Source organism: Silene latifolia, chromosome 6, assembly GCF_048544455.1.
Source record: "Silene latifolia isolate original U9 population chromosome 6, ASM4854445v1, whole genome shotgun sequence".
In the NCBI taxonomy this organism is placed as follows: domain Eukaryota; kingdom Viridiplantae; phylum Streptophyta; class Magnoliopsida; order Caryophyllales; family Caryophyllaceae; genus Silene; species Silene latifolia.
Window position 1 is genome coordinate 59,666,974 of NC_133531.1, and position 15,457 is coordinate 59,682,430.

The 15,457-nt window shown below is 38.3% G+C and overlaps 1 long non-coding RNA gene and 1 other non-coding gene across 2 annotated transcripts; one reads left to right on the forward strand and one right to left on the reverse strand.

Moving 5' to 3' along the window:
• Positions 1–5,503: 5,503 nt before the first annotated feature.
• LOC141589350 (small nucleolar RNA R71) lies at positions 5,504–5,610 on the reverse strand. Its single transcript, XR_012520292.1, has one exon. It is a non-coding gene; the product is annotated as a small nucleolar RNA R71 (small nucleolar RNA).
• Positions 5,611–9,450: 3,840 nt separating this feature from the next.
• LOC141658760 (uncharacterized) lies at positions 9,451–10,625 on the forward strand. Its single transcript, XR_012549401.1, has 2 exons — positions 9,451–10,250; positions 10,350–10,625. It is a non-coding gene; the product is annotated as an uncharacterized LOC141658760 (long non-coding RNA).
• Positions 10,626–15,457: the final 4,832 nt, after the last annotated feature.

The following is a 15,457-nucleotide window of genomic DNA, read 5'->3' on the forward strand; positions in this document are numbered from 1 at the left end:
TTGCCGGGGACGGTGTTAAATTGATTTTATTTTCTTTGATTGTTATTAGTTGTATCTTTCTTTGCCTTGGGGAAGTAAAACTCCTCAAGGTTTGTTCTAATTGTTTTCGAGTTGTTTGATATTTTGCATGTCTAGAAGATCACAAGGTAACTTGTTACCCATTGATCATGAAATTGAAAGGACTTTGACAACCAATAGAAAACTTGATAGAAACACTTTGAGAGGTATTGGTGAGGTTGTAGATATTCATTCAAATACTCTTGAGTTCATCAACCCTTTTGCAAGAGAAGGTGAGGAGAACCCAACACAAAATCAACCACAAAATCAACCCACAATGCCTAAGTTTTCATCACATTCCGTACCTGTAACACCCCCTCAGACCAAGGTACCTTACCAAGGACTACCCTAGCATGAAAGGTTGTTACCATCTCGGTTGCCCGAGGTTAGTATATCAAAAGCAACAACCCAAACACATAATTTAAAGTATAAAAGTTAGCGATTACATTATCTCAGACCAACTCAAAATAAACGTACAAGGTCTCAATACAAATTAAATCTAAGACATCTAAACTCATAACAACGGAAGCTAGACTTGACATGATGACTCCCCATGACTGTCCCATAGCTAAACATATGAATTACCTGTCACAATCTGCTCACCATCCCCGAATGGATCACCGCAGGTTTTACAAAACAACAACACGGGGTCAGTACTACTCAATCAATATAAGACAACAAACAATACAACCAGCTGATCATCCTCCATCCCCGGTCCCCCGATCTCACAAAGTAACCTACTACACACCGAAGTGTGTAGCCCTGCCAGATTACCCATCGCAACAGGTAATCCTCGCCGCCAGTGGGTGACCGCAGCCCATCCCCACCTAGTCCAGCTCATCAACGAGCGACTAACAATCCCTGTCCCTTAATGTGCACATCCCCTCCCGTGGCGGGTTCCACGGAGGGCGAACTAGGGTGTGAAGCCACTCCCGCAAGTGACTCCACCACAATCACACACACACAGCATCACTGCTGTTACAACACCACAACCGTCACAACACAACCACATCAGCACCGTCACCACAACACCCATCCTCCGATGATCAGCAGATAACAACAATTTTAAAACATATGCAATCTCAATCAATTAACAGTACTGAGTAGGGAAAATCCTACCTTAGCAATCAATAGCTGTACGGAAACCGAACAATCAGAAAGGCTCCTCTATGAAGTCTTCTCCTATACAATAACCATATAGCACAATTACACATTGCACAATTCCCCCTATTCCCCAAATTCCATATGTACAGTAACCCCAAAAGAATATAAATAACATGGGAATAACGCTTACCAACAGTAGAGTGAGAGACTACACGCAAGGGCCACGACGATTGCACACACAATGAGACTATGGAATGATTTGGGGAATGATTAGAGTGTGATTAGGGAAATCGTAAAGTGATTAGGGTAGAAATGACGTTTTAGAAACTAACTTTGCATATTAAATAACCCTAAACACTCCCGCATCAAACCGCTGAAATAATACTCGCCAGACCGGATACTCGGTCGAGTAAAGTGTATACTCGGCCGAGTATCCTCTACTCGGTCGAGTATTCTTCATACTCGGCCGAGTATTCCTCGGCAGAACCAAAACAGACTACACCATTGACACTACTCGGCCGAGTAGGCTCTACTCGGTCGAGTACTTAGCTTATAAAAAATCCGTAGTATTACAGTCTTCCCCCCTTAAAAAGAACTTCGTCCCCGAAGTTCCAACCCAACCTATAAAACATGAACACCTAACACTAACTCCACCAACCACTCTTCCTTCCACAACATGGCTCACGATATCGTCTCAACTATAGCATAGCCTCCCAATACTAACTCCCTAATACTATCGGATACCCACAACCTAAATGTTGCCAACTCTATCTTAGTTCATAACGCTCACTAACATCCTCAATTACCAAGACAATCCACCAAACAAGATCAACCATCAAAACGGAATGTTACATTCTACCATCCTTAAAACGAACTTCGTCCTCGAAGTTTACTTCACACACATACACATCCTCACACAAACCGTTAACACTATCAAAGTTTACTCACACTCCTAAACATCATACTACTACCACCATTACCTGTAATAAAATCAACCCCAACATAAATCCATCCTTTACTCCACACCAACACTCAAACTTCCAATTATACTATAACATGTATAACCATCAAACTCTTTTGTCGCATCCTACTCCTCTTAAGATAAATGTTACGTCCTCGTAACTCACTAATACTAGATCCCTAACTATATATCTTCTCATTATCCTCATCACGACCGCATGTCAACGATATCCGCCTATAGCCTCGACACTTACTACATCCACTCCTATATCCAAGGTTCTCTTACTCTAGCAGCTCTCGTGCCTCCAATTGTTTGTACTCACATAACATATATCATAAAATCCTCAGTATAACCACTACTTCATCTCTTCTACATTACCACAACACGACATACTTCTATATACATATACACTCACCTCCACAATCTTATCTCACAATCCTCAAGTGTTACACATACTTACATTAGCATCTCAAGTTCACTTCTTTTATTACCACAAAACTCACCCTTGACTTGATATGATACTAAGTCCCAAAACTCTGTACTCACTGTCCCAATAAAAGGTGCTAAACCACATGTAGTCCCAGTTCAATACTACACATGCTCCACAATCTCTTGCTACAACTATGTCCACCAATGCCTCATCTAAAACAAGATCAAAAGTACTCCAACAACCTCTCACTACTGAGTCCTATTAACAGAATATTACTATATCATGACAACAACAAAACCATACCCAACTCTCTTTCATATCCCACTCTACCTCCAATCTAAAGCCGAAACTGATAAGAAACATTAACAAACAAAACAACACTCGATATGCCAACACCGACACTAACAGCAAACAACATTAAACAAACAACAATATGTGACAACATGAAAATACCCGTATCACCACACGGATTACCGTGTACAGTGCACAAAACCACATCGATAGCCATCACAACTTTTACAATCTCATAACACTGACTCAGCACAACTTCCTTGACCACAAGACTTTATTAAAACTGCTCTACCAGATCACGACGCAGCATATGAGACGGAATCACAAATACCAACCTTATAAATGTTATCCATACCATGACTCTTGAGGCTGGAACCTCACACCATTACTCACAGATATCATGCATACACATATAAGTATAACATATGATGGGGAACACACATATAACGTCTCGTAACTATCACGCCACACCATTACTCGTTAGGCCAGGACCTCACATAAAGTTTTACACACCTCATGGACTCATAATCGAATCTAGCTAGCCAATCCTGAGCACGTAAGTTACCACTTGACAATGAATACCTCTCATCCGGACTTAACTCAGGTGCCTTTCATAACATATCCTCTCATACACACAATTATCACCCCTCCGGCAAATGTAGCCATAACATCAGTACCCAACTTCGAGCGAACACCTCATATACCCACATCTTATACTCCCTCACAACCAAACATACTAATCACCTCCACAAAATCAACCTCATTAGAACAACTAACTTCTCTAAAGTAACATCATCCTTAACCACTAGTGACAATACTATGACACCAACATCCTTCATGTGACCACTCTCTTACTATCACCTCTTAATATAACACTCCGTTTCATCTCTTTGGTTATCATCCCAAATAACGAACATCCAATCCATCAACAAAATCTACCTCAACATTATTCCCAATTCTATCCTTTATCATATCGTTACCTAACTCTCCATCAAAGTCTCATATCGTGCAAACACTCTAAAAGCTTCTCATTTCATTAATACCTCGAAACTCACGGCTAACATGTCGTCCTATTCTCTTATATGACCGTTAACTCACACCCTCTAGTGAGACTATCGTACATTTCCATAATTTCCTACTTTCATGCTCCTTAACTCCGGTCAACATTCTCTCAACTCACTTCCATCCTTATTTCCCCCTTTTTACTCAATAATACCAATTAATAATTCATCTCCTTTCTCTTTCTACCTAACTCTTTAGTAATTTGTTTATTTTTCCATAGCTCCACAACTCTAATTACCTTAATTCATATCAATATCTTATCATTCTTCTTATCATTTATCCTCTCTTATCTTTCTTCTCACTTCCCTTGTCACCATCAAGTCCACACACTAACAGTTACTCTTCAATTAGTCGTATCTCCCTTTCGTATCTCTAGAAGACCAAAAATTTACCTCATACCGTTAATTTCTCAAAGAATTACACACTAGGCTCACCCCTTGATATTCCAAATTCCCAAATCAACCACTGTCTACTCATCGCGGCATAACTTGCCTCACTATACACTTTTCTTTTCCATCTCTCTATAGCGACCTTTTATCACATATATCCTTAAGCAACTCAATCCAGACCGTCTCCCTCCATAAATCCTTACACATCCCAATACGCCACTATTCGTATCCCTCATCTCAATCTTTCATTCTCACGTTTCTTTACACTTACATCACCCTTGCCCATATGCACTTACTTTTATATTACTCAACCCACGACTATATCACTCATCATATCTCACAAAACATGCTCCTTGTCTCGATTAACTCATCAATCTACTCTTTTCTTGTTCCACTATCCCTCACAACCACATATAACTCATGTCCTTTATATCCAACACCTATCCCTCATACGCCGGCATCCTCCCTATCATAGCATTTGGTGACTTACGTATCAAGACCGTCACATATATAAAAGAATGCGTTAAGACTCAAAACATACGTGTGCACATACCCCACGACTCAAAACAAATGTAAGAACATAACCACCGACTTAAAAATTAAGGTGAAAATATAGCCACTGACTCAAAATAGCCGCCCACTGAGGTACTCGGTCGAGTACATAGCATACTAGGTCGAGTACAGGATACTCGGTCGAGTAACTATATTACTCGGCCGAGTTTTCGACTCCAGAAGCGAACGTAATTATCACAGAGGATTACTCGGTCGAGTATTGGGAATACTTGGCCGAGTATCCCTTACTCGGTCGAGTATGCTCTACTCGGTCGAGTACTTAGCTTATAAAAAATCCGTAGTATTACAGTACCAACCGAGGAGAACCTACCCAATGGAACTCCCACACCACAACACTTAACCGGAAATTTCATTGCAAAATCCACATTTATCCAATTAGTCGAAAGAAGCCAATTTGGGGGGATGCCTGGTGAAGACCCTCATTCTCACATGGAGTCTTTTTGTGACTATTGTGATGCGATTTCACAAACCGGTGTGACTCAAGACCAAATTCGATGGGTCTTATTTCCTTTTTCTCTAATTGGTACCGCGAAACAATGGTTAAAGAGCCTTGATAAGGCTACTCTTGGAATTGATTCTTGGAAAAAGTTGGCTCTAGCTTTCTACAAAAAGTTCTACCCTCCGGAAAAGACTAACATGCTAAGAGCTCAAATCACGGGTTTTAAGCAAAGGGACGAAGAATCTTTGTATGAAGCTTGGGAGCAATTCAAAGGAACTTGTCGCTCATGTCCCCATCATGGACTTAGCGAGTGGTTCTTGGTACAACAATTTTGGAATGGTCTTTATGAAGACTCTCGAAACATTCTCAACATGGGATCAAATGGTATGTTCACCGAAGTTGACGATAATCAAACTTGGAACAAGATTGAGGAAATGGCGGTCCATAATTCACAATATAGTAGACCTCGCAAGGCTACTAGAGGAAGAAAGCATAAAGTGGACTCTATTACTCAATTGGGTGCTCAACTCAGTGCTCATATTGATACCATCAACTTGAAGTTTGAGAAGGCTATGGCTAAGCTTGAAGAAGCCTCAAAATCACCAAAGCAACATGTTAATGCCATGGTAGCATCTTCATCAATCCCAAGTGGGATATGTGAGAATTGTGGAACTTTGGGACATGACCAAAGTGAATGTAGGGGAACAAGTGAGCAAGTGAATGCTTTTTAAGCATACAAGAGTGGTACCCCTTATTCTAACTATTACAATGAAAACACCAAATTCCACCCAAATCTCTCATACAAAAGCCAAAATGTTCAAAACCCTCAACCAACATACTGTTGGAGTTAGTGTCCTCCACAATAGTGCGTTAACATAATAAATCTCATTAATGGAATATCATCAGATATTTAATTATTTGATCCTCGTCAGTTGATTAACGTAAATCGATAACGGTTGGCTGACTAGATTTTGACGTTATTGTCGTGAGACGGCGGTGATCAACTGACCCCTTTCGGTCACACCTAAAGGAACGAACCCCAATTGATAACTAATTAATTGTATGAGATACAATTTGTTTAGTCCCTTGATTTATAGACTAAGAGGTTAGTCGATTATTTTTAGAGAGATTTCGAGTTGCAAACTCGAGGAGCGGCAGTTATTATTTAATTATGCGATAATTAAATAATAAGTTTTGGGAAACGGGTTTTAGTTAATTAATGTTAATTTACTAAAATTGTACTAATTGATTAATGTGATTAATATTAGTACGTAAATAATATGTGTAGTGGTACACGTATATTTACGGAGTGAATTGGACGAATTAATTATGGAAGTATTTAAACATGATACGATGTTTAAAATGAAAATTACACGGATTTGTGCGACAAATATAAAAACCAACATGGACCCGTATATGGTCAAGTGGACCGTGTAAAATAAGTGTAGTGGATGATTACTCACATAAGACAAAAATTGTAAGATAAAATTGTATACTACCATAATATATATCTTATACTAGATTTTGCATGTGATGTAAGATAAAATTATAAGACAAAAATTGTCCACTAATATACTCCACCAGCCTCCACTTTCCCCACTTCAACACTCCATATATTGTTCACATTTCTACACTACCTCATAACACACTCTACATTTTGCATGTGAACTTTTCTCTCTATCTCTCTACAATAATAATTCATCAACTAGTATCCATTATTAAAATTACTAAGAAAAGTTAGTGATATTACTAATATTTATCAAGGGAGCTATATTAACAAGTTTTACTAGTACAAACTTGTTATTATTATTGGGTTAGTTCTTGGGTGCAACTTGAAGGAGACTTTCTTTTTGAAGGTTTTTCAAGGAAGATCATCCATATCATTTTAGCTCAAGAACAAACTAGTAAGGATAACTAGGTTGTGCCCATTTTACCATATATTCAATGTAAGGAAATTGTTTTTCCTTATACCTTCTTTTTATGCTTTCATATTAGCATGCATGTTACATAGATCACCTAAATAACAATTTATGAGATAAATTAATTTTATTAGAGAGTTTAATATGGATCTATGATCTTTCAAGTGGTATCAGAGCATAGGCTTGTAATTTGCATGTTGATTTTAAGCATTTTAATGAATTATGAGATAATTAGTAAAAATTCAAAAATTGTGTTAGAGGAGGTTTTAGCACGAAAATTTTGGGACATGCATACCTAATGATCTCAAAAGGTTTGTGAAATTTTTTTGGTGATTTTTGAAGTTATTTTGCTATTTTTAATGATTTTTGGTGGAAAACCGAGTCAAAATGTCGCATTTTAGTGAAAAATTGACTAAAATTAGTTAAATATTGATTCGGTGCATGGATTTTTTATGGTAGTTCATGCATGTTTTCTACTGTTTGTATGCAAAAAGTTGAAGGTTGGTTCGGAGTTTTGCATGTTTATTGATTTTTTAAGTAAAAAGTCGATAAAAGTCAAATTAGTTAATCATAATTTCGAAATTTTTGATTCTGCCCATGATAAATTTATGTACATTTAAGAATATTATTTAAATGTCAAAAGTGATTTTGCATGTGTGTTTTCACTTTGTTTTGATGTTTATTGGTTTTAGTGGTTAAAAACCGATAAATATCGATCTTTTTCTTCACAAAATTTATCCGGAATTTTTGGGCATTTTTCTGACTTTTTGGTGTTCTTGGGAGTGTTCCAGAATACTAAAAATTTTTGTTTCAATTTTTTGGGTAATTTTTTTCAATTATTTTGGATTTTTACTTAAATATTATGATTTTACCGATTAAATTAGCAAAATATCACCAAATCAAACTAATTATGTATCATAAAATTAGTGAGGACTAATTTTGAGGTTCAAATCAGTTTGGACAATTAGTTTGGACTTAAATGAGATTTAAGAGTTAATTATTGATTTTTACATGTTAAAAATCGATTAAATCCACAAAAACCGAGATGGATACCAACGATTGATAGATAGAGCGATTTTGGCATCATATTTACAGCATTTTAAGCATATTTATTTAAGTTGAATGAATGATTGTCATTTATTTAAAGTATTTATCTTTTTGTATCTAGTATGGCCTAGTTAATTTTAATCGTTATTACCCGAAATGAATGGGAATATCGATTTGTTTGTAATTAAATACGATCTCGTATCGTCGGTTTGTAATTAATTAATAGTTTTATTTATTTTATTAATTAATTTATAATAGGAATAGCTATGTAATTCATTTGTAATAGTTATTTTTACCGGCGTTTCCAAAAGACGGATTACAACGAGACGGAGTCTATTTTTGGAAGGTGTTCCAAATCCCACAAGGAAGAGCCACTTATGGAATGAAGAGGCAAGGGACCAAGGAGTTGGTTTCGGAAATGTAATTGACTAGTTTTTATTAACTAGGTGGCCATACTAGGATTTATTCATATGCTTACATGTTTGCTTGTTTTATTTTCGCGCATGCCAAAATCGCCATTCACATGCATTTTATTTTCACGATTGTCAATTCACGTCATTTACATTCATCGAATTAATTCACTTATAAGGAATTTATGACTAAATTGACAAGATCTCTCACATAACTAAAATTGAGATTAGCCTTACCAATTAGTAACACCTATGAATCTCTTGTTCATTAGAGCCACGCTCGCCCAAGCGGGGTGTTCTCTTTTTACCTTGGGTAAGTAGGGTGGTAAGCGGTTATCACACGCCAAAATTGGTTGGACTCAACGGGATATAAGACGGTCTTGTGTTCCGGGGCTAGTAGATGAATTTGAGGAAATTCGTCGACCAAGAGTTCTAGAGGTAAAATTAGTCAACGTGACTTACCGAATTTACGCAATTATGGGATGTTTCGCCCAAGCGATGCTCATTTTTGTTTAATATTTGGGTCTTGGAATCATTTATATAACTTAGTGGGAGGTCATTATATAAATGCTAAAACTTGCTAAACATGTTTTAACAAGTAATTTTTTAAAACAATGAATGTTAATTTTTCCTTTTTGTTGTAGCATTTTTAATTCGCAATGGCAACTTCATCAACTCCATCGACTACTTCACTAGGCAAAGATTCATGGCTAAGGTCCGTAATGGACAAATGTATTTTAAAAGATGACGGTAGTAACTTTCTTGAATGGGAATCCAACATCAAAAGTGCCGCGTTGTCCGACAATGTGCTCACTTACTTGACCGATGCTCCTCCAATCGAGCCCGGTGCAAGAGCTTCATCGGCAGTGCGGACCGCCTATGATGACTATGTGAGGATGTTGAATGATATCAAGAATGTGTTGATATGGTCAATATCGCCAAAGCTCAAGCTATCATGCATTTCTTTAAATGCTTACGAGATATTCACTCGTATGATCACTATGTTTTCACAAACACCAAAAGTCCGTCAATACGATGCGGCGGCACGCTTCTTTGAAGCTAAGCTTGAGAGGGGCCAAAAGGTTGGTCCCCATGTACTTAAAATGGTCGAATATGTTGACATCCTAGAGCGTCTAGGGTGTAAGATTCCTAAAACTCTTGTGGTGGATCGAATCCTTCACTCACTCCCCACCAAGTTTGCCCACTTTAGGGTAAACTACAACATGAATGACATGGATAAGAGTTACCATGAAATTCATGCACTCCTCTCCCAAGCGGAGAGGGATATGGAGGCTAGTGGGAGTGAAAAGGGAGATGTTTTAACCATGAAGTTAAAGAACATGTCTCTTGGAGTCAAGAAAGGAAAAGGGAAAGAAAAGTCCCAATTCAAGAAATCGTCAAAGAAAATGACAAGGGAAAAGGGAAGGCCGTTGAGAATGGCAATCCCAAGGCAAAAAGTGTCAAGCTCTCCGAGGCCGAATGTTTCCATTGTAATGGGAAGGGGCATTATAGGAGGAGTTGTCCCAAATACTTGGAGGATCTCAAGGAAGGGCGTGTGACGCCTATTGGTATGATTTTCTCTCTCTGTGATAGACGTTAATTATGCTTGTACTTCCACTTGGGTACTTGATACCGGATGTGGCTCTCACCTTTGTAACCATTTGCAGGGTATAAGGGACGTGCAAGCACTAGCAAAAGGTGATGTGGATCTCCGCATGGGCAATGGAGCTAGAGTAGCCGCCGTTGCCGTAGGGACCTATGTGCTCACTTTAGCTAGTGGTTTAGAGTTGTATTTAAATAAGTGTTATTTTGTACCAACTTTAACTAAGAACATCATCTCCATTTTCGCGTTAGACGCGGAAGGATTTTGTTTTATGATTAAGGACAAGTGTTGTACTTTTTCTTTTAATGATGTGGTTTATGGCAAGGCCATTTCAATTGGAGGCATTTATGTTTTAAATGATGTTAATGACGTTTATCATATGGAAACGAAAAAGCTCAAAAAGGGTGATCCAAACGAATCATACCTTTGGCATTGTCGTTTAGGCCACATAAACGAAAGACGCATTAAGAGACTTGCTTCATCAAAAGTGCTCAACCCATTTGGTTTCGAATCTTATGGCACATGCGAGTCTTGCCTTCTTGACAAGATGACTCGTGCACCTTTTGCGGGAAAAGGGACACGAGCTAGTGAGGTTTTGGCTCTCATACACACGGATGTGTGTGGACCATTAACCATCACCGCTAGAGGAGGTTTTCACTACTTCATTACTTTTACTGATGACTTAAGTAGATATGGGTATGTCTACTTAATGAAGAACAATAGTGAAGCCTTTGACAAGTTCAAAGAGTTTCAAAAAGAAGTAGAGAACCAATTGGATAAAAAGATAAAGACTCTACAGTCCGACCATGGTGGTGAGTATCTAAATATTGAATTTGATTCACACCTAAAAGATTGTGGTATAGTATCACAATGGACTCCTCCTGGCACACCGCAATTAAATGGTGTGGCCGAAAGGAGAAACCGAACTTTACTTTATATGGTTCGGTCCATGATGAGTCTAACTGAGCTTCCTAGTTCATTTTGGGGTTTTGCCCTCTTGTCTGCAGTATTTTCACTAAATTGAAGCCCGACTAAAGCGGCCGATAAGACTCCATATGAGATATGGACAGGGAAAGTCCCTCATTTGTCATTCATGCGTATTTGGGGTTGCGAAGCGTACGTTAAGATCAAGTCTGACAATAAGCTTGCACCCAGGTCTGACAAATGTCTTTTTGTAGGATATCCAAGGGAAACACGTGGCTATTACTTCTACAATAAAAACGAGAACAAAGTGTTTGTGGCTCGTGATGCTGTCTTTCTAGAAAAGGAGTTTATTTCTAGGAGACAGAGTGGGAGAAAATTTGAACTTGAAGAAGTTCGAGAGCCACAAACCGAGAATGAGGTAGAGGATAACGTGGAGGAAAGCATTCCCTCTTCCTCTGAAACGGTAATTGTTCCTAGAAAGTCAAGTAGGATTTCTAATCCACCTGACCGTTACCTTGGTAACATCGAAGAGGATGGAGTTTTGTTACTTTTTGAAAGTGATAAACCCACTACCTACAAATCGGCCATGTCTAGTCCCGACTCCTCGCTTTGGCTAGAAGCCATGCGATCCGAAATAGATTCCATGTACGAGAACCAAGTATGGGACTTGGTGGATTTACCTGAGGGAGTGCGACCTCTTCAGTGTAAATGGATATATAAAATTAAACTCGGCGTGGATAAACATGTGGATGTTTACAAAGCTAGATTGGTGGCAAAAGGTTTCACCCAAGTTCATGGTTTACACTATGACGAAACCTTCGCTCCAGTCGCTATGCTTAGGTCCATTAGGATAATCTTAGCGGTTGCCGCATTTCATGATTATGAGATTTGGCAAATGAATGTCAAAACCGCCTTCTTGAATGGGATTCTAGAAGAAGAGGTGTACATGATACAACCCGAAGGTTTTGTGGATACATCTAACCCTAAGAAGGTGTGTAAGCTCAAGAAGTCCATTTATGGTCTTAAGCAAGCATCTAGGAGTTGGAATCATCGCTTTGATCATGTTATTAAACAATACGGTTTCACTAGAAGTGTGGAAGAACCGTGTTTATACATGAATTTTAGTGGGAGTAAGGTTGCATTCCTTGTCCTATATGTGGATGACATATTGCTCATTGGGAATGACATTCCATCGCTCACTTCCGTTAAGGAGTGGCTAGGGAAACACTTCCAAATGAAGGACTTGGGAGAGGCACAACGAATCTTAGGTATCCGGATCTTTAGGGATAGGTCCAAAAGGATACTAGCATTGAGTCAAGAAGCTTATATTGACAAAGTTCTTGACCGGTTCAATATGAAAGACTCCAAGAGAGGATTTCTGCCTATGGGCCAAGGGATTACTTTGAGCAAGTCACAGTCTCCCTCTACCCCTAAGGAAGTTGAACACATGAAGACCGTCCCTTATGCTTCCGATGTTGGGTCTATCATGTATGCTATGATTTGCACTCGCCCCGACGTTGCGTATGCCTTGAGCATGACAAGTCGGTATCAAGCCAAGCCTGGTGAGAGTCACTGGATAGCCGTAAAGAACATCCTTAAGTACTTGAGAAGGACTAAGGATTCATTCTTAGTGTTTGGAGGAGAAACTGAGTTGCGTGTAAGAGGTTACACGGACGCAAGTTTCCAAACCGATCGGGATGACATGAAATCCCAATCCGGCTATGTGTTTATGCTAAATGGAGGAGCCGTTTTCTTTGGAAGAGCTTCAAGCAAAGTGTTCTGCGGATTCTACAACAGAGGCCGAGTACCTTGCGGCGTCGAGACTGCTGAAGGAAGCTGTTTGGATTAGGCAATTCATGGAGGGGCTAGGAGTAGTCCATTCCGCCAAAGATCCTATCACTCTATATTGTGATAACAGTGGAGCTATTTTTCAAGCCAAAGAGCCTAAGTCTAGTAACAAATCTAGACACATTGAAAGGAAATACCATGTAATTAGAGAGTATGTGGAAAGGAAGGAAATTGACATTTGTAAGGTTGGGACAGATGACAATATTGCTGATCCTTTAACCAAGCCTTTATCAAAGGCTAAGCATGATGGTCATGTCGTCGCTATGGGATTGAGACGAGTACCAGATTTTCTTTAGATTATGGATATGTAATAATTGGATAGTGTATCTTTTATTATATATATATATGATAATCACATTCATTGTTTTCGTATTCATTCTTTTATGAATTTTTATTTAGTGTGACTAAATTTTAATACCTTGTTTATCTGAATAAGTTGTGGAGACAATGTTGAACACTATTCAAGTGAATAAGATGAACATTGTATTTTGTCCCTAGTCACTTAATGAGGTGACGTCTTGGAGTGACTAGATTGTAAGTCGATTGATGGTTGTTCAACACCATAAGGTCATATGTGATGACTGGTCGATTACATAGGCAGAGTGTGTGACACTTTGCCGGACAGTGACCATTTAGAGAGTCCCTAAGTTCTATTATAGACGCCTGGTCGTGGCGGGGATCTCTAAGATGTTCTAATGAGTCGATTCTTTTGATTGGAGACTATTATCCGAGCGGTGCGGTTTCCGAGTGACTTTGGTTTTTGTCCTAGGTCGTGCCGTGAAAGGAGGCCAAAAGGGCATTTACTAGGTCATGGTGAGCTATATTGTGCAATAGGATAGATAGGGCATACAGGAATTGTCCACCCACGTTGGGTAACTATATCTCAAGGCCACTCGAGGAGTTAATGACTACAAATGCGTGGCCACGCTCGGAAGTAATCTGTGAGAGATATTTCCGGTCAGGTAGTCACACTCGCGATCGAGAAAACCACTCGCGATGTGTTCATGTGCAAGTGCGACCTGAAAGACACCTTACATTGAGTGGGAGATTAAAACGGACAAGAGAATTGGTAGCGCACACCTTGTGTCGGACAAGTGGGAGATTGTTGGAGTTAGTGTCCTCCACAATAGTGCGTTAACATAATAAATCTCATTAATGGAATATCATCAGATATTAATTATTTGATCCTCGTCAGTTGATTAACGTAAATCGATAACGGTTGGCTGACTAGAGTTTGACGTTATTGTCGTGAGACGGCGGTGATCAACTGACCCCTTTCGGTCACACCTAAAGGAACGAACCCCAATTGATAACTAATTAATTGTATGAGATACAATTTGTTTAGTCCCTTGATTTATAGACTAAGAGGTTAGTCGATTAGTTTTAGAGAGATTTCGAGTTGCAAACTCGAGGAGCGGCAGTTATTATTTAATTATGCGATAATTAAATAATAAGTTTTGGGAAACGGGTTTTAGTTAATTAATGTTAATTTACTAAAATTGTACTAATTGATTAATGTGATTAATATTAGTACGTAAATAATATGTGTAGTGGTACACGTATATTTACGGAGTGAATTGGACGAATTAATTATGGAAGTATTTAAACATGATACGATGTTTAAAATGAAAATTACACGGATTTGTGCGACAAATATAAAAACCAACATGGACCCGTATATGGTCAAGTAGACCGTGTAAAATAAGTGTAGTGGATGATTACTCACATAATCATTTTACCTTATTTTGTATACTACCATAATATATATCTTATACTAGATTTTGCATGTGATGTAAGATAAAATTATAAGACAAAAATTGTCCACTAATATACTCCACCACCCGCCACTTTCCCCACTTCAACACTCCATATATTGTTCACATTTCTACACTACCTCATAACACACTCTACATTTTGCATGTGAACTTTTCTCTGTATCTCTCTACAATAATAATTCATCAACTAGTATCCATTATTAATATTACTAAGAAAAGTTAGTGATATTACTAATATTTATCAAGGGAGCTATATTAACAAGTTACTAGTACAAACTTGTTATTATTATTGGGTTAGTTCTTGAGTGCAACTTGAAGGAGACTTTCTTTTTGAAGGTTTTTCAAGGAGGATCATCCATATCATTTTAGCTCAAGAACAAACTAGTAAGGAGAACTAGTTTGTGCCCATTTTACCATATATTCAATGTAAGGAAATTGTTTTTCCTTATACCTTCTTTTTATGCTTTCATATTAGCATGCATGTTACATAGATCACCTAAATAACAATTTATGAGATAAATTAATTTTATTAGAGAGTCTAATATGGATCTATGATCTTTCACATACACCCCACCTCCCGTGAGAAACCAAAATCAAAGACCCTTTTATAACCAAAACCAAGGTT